Genomic DNA, 2,255 nt, shown 5'->3' on the forward strand with positions numbered 1-2,255 from the left:
TCAAACCCGATGAAAAGCACAGCAGCTTCTCAGCTTCTCCAGTCGCTCGGCGGGCTCTCCCCCCGTCCCTCCCCGATAAAACGCACAGCTCCAGCAGCTGCAACTTCTCCGGTCCACAAGCTCACACTTCTCCGGTGTGTCTTCCCTCCCCTTTCCCAGGGATACAGGGACCCAGTGTAATGGAGCCAAGTTTGCTGATGATACAAAGATGGGTGGGAAAGTAAATTGTGAAACAGCAAAGAAAGTCTCAATTCCGGAAGAACAATATGGAAAAGTACAGTGACCCCGACATGATATAAACACGCAGCCTTCTGATCTGGAGTCAGACACACTACCGTTGCACCACGAGGTCGACAGTGGAGAGTGCCCATGTTTGTATACATGAAGGTTCCTGAAACATAGTTTCATTTACCCTGCATTGGTGCAATGAAAGGGCTTTAAAATCCTCGGCCACTCCCACCGTGGGTCAGACAGCATCAGAAGCAGTGCCCACCTGTCACTCACCCTCTCACGCCCGCTTTCATCACCTGCTGCCCGCGGACAGCAGCAAATCCAGTTCATCATCATCATTGGCAGTCCCTCGAAGCGAGGATGACTTGCTTCCACGCCAAAAAAGGATGAGTTCACAGGTGTTTCAATGATGGACCTAATATTCCAGGTCCCGAACTGCATGTTGAAGGGTGGAAGATGCCTGTGTGTGAATTTTTTTAACGTGTGGTTGCCGTTGCACCCCATCCATCACATGGGCTTGACAGAGCTAGGTTTTGGTCCAGTGGCAAGGGTTATCCAAGACGACTGGAGACCAGCTCTGCTGCACGGACCCAGTGCCCACACATATCGCAGTGTGGGCTGGCCCGTGCTGCCCCTGGGCCCCGGGCCCTGAACTCACGCCGCCCCTGGGCCCCGATCACATCCCTCCACAGTCTCTCGCTGCTCCTGCTGTACCTGCCCACGCTCCAATCACCGACCTGGACTTTGATGACATCACTCTTCGCTGCCGTCGCTCTCCTTCACCAGCTCTTGCTGTACCTTGCCGTGGTACACCACCACGCTGCTCCCAGGCCGCCGCTCACCGCTCCTTTTATGGCCCCGACCTGCCGCTGGTGTTCTCACACAGGTCGGGGCCTCCACGCTGCTCCCAGCAAATCCAGTTACACCCCGTGTCACCGCACAATTCTCAGCTGTGATTGTAATCTGACTATATTTAAAGCTATCACAGAGGCTGCAAGCAGTGTTCCCTGGTAGTCTAGTGGTTAGGGTCTGGTGCTCTCACTGCCGTGGTCTGGGTTTGATTCCCGGTCAGAGAAAGCATTTTTACAAAGCAAGCTGACAAATATATTTCAAGTCTGTGAGATCCTGAATAATTGTTATCTTCATTAATCCACCCACATGTTTTGCACACTGAAGGAAATACAAATATGTTTGCTGAGTGACTGTTGAATTTTTATAACTTTTTATACAACCGTAGAATCAGCAGAAAAACAGGATATTCGGCCCATAGCACCTAATATTCCGCCCATAGTGCAAGAGTAAGGAAGTCTTGCTCCAATTGTGCAGGACCCTGGTGAGACCACACCTGGAGTACTGCGCACAGTTTTGGTCTCTTTATCTGAGGAAGGATAAACTTGCCTGGGAGGTGGTACAACGGAGGTTCACCAGATTGATTCCTGGGATGAGAGGACTGTCCTATGGTGAGAGATTGTGTAGAATATGCCGATACTTGCTGGAGTTTGGAAGAATGAGAGGTGATCTCATTGAAACAGACAATATTCTGAAGGGGATTGACAGAGTAAATGTTGAGAAGCCCGGCTAGCTCAGTCGGTAGAGCATGAGATTCTTAATCTCAGGGTCGTGGGTTCGAGCCCCACGTTGGGCGTTTGCTTTTCATTAAACTTTTATGTTGCTTTCGCGGGTAAATATCATTAATGAACCCATGATCTTCTTTTGCATAATGATAAAAATGCGAACTGAGGGAGAGTTGATAATTTAATCAAATATTGAAAGCAGCGCCTCAGACCGCTCGGCCGTCCTAACTGTTATATGCTCCAGTTACAAGTTATTACTCTGGAAAGTTTCAGACTCGGCGCTTGTTCAGGGCTGCTGGAAGGCCCAGTGACCGGGATATCCTCTCCCCCGGGGTTTTCCTGAGTCTGTGCTCGGTGCACGGGGAGCTTTGGCCCGGGTCTGAGGTAGCTTGCATACCAGGGATGGACAATAACCCTCTGAGCTCTGGAACTGGGGAAAAGCGAATAATT

General features: G+C 50.6%; 1 non-coding gene across 1 annotated transcript; it reads left to right on the forward strand.

Moving 5' to 3' along the window:
• The first annotated feature begins 1,803 nt into the window (after window positions 1-1,803).
• trnak-cuu (transfer RNA lysine (anticodon CUU)) lies at window positions 1,804-1,876 on the forward strand. The gene has a single exon. It is a non-coding gene; the product is annotated as a tRNA-Lys (tRNA).
• The last annotated feature ends 379 nt before the right edge of the window (window positions 1,877-2,255 follow it).

The sequence above is a fragment of the Pristiophorus japonicus genome, unplaced genomic scaffold (genome assembly GCF_044704955.1).
Source record: "Pristiophorus japonicus isolate sPriJap1 unplaced genomic scaffold, sPriJap1.hap1 HAP1_SCAFFOLD_219, whole genome shotgun sequence".
NCBI lineage: Eukaryota > Metazoa > Chordata > Chondrichthyes > Pristiophoridae > Pristiophorus > Pristiophorus japonicus.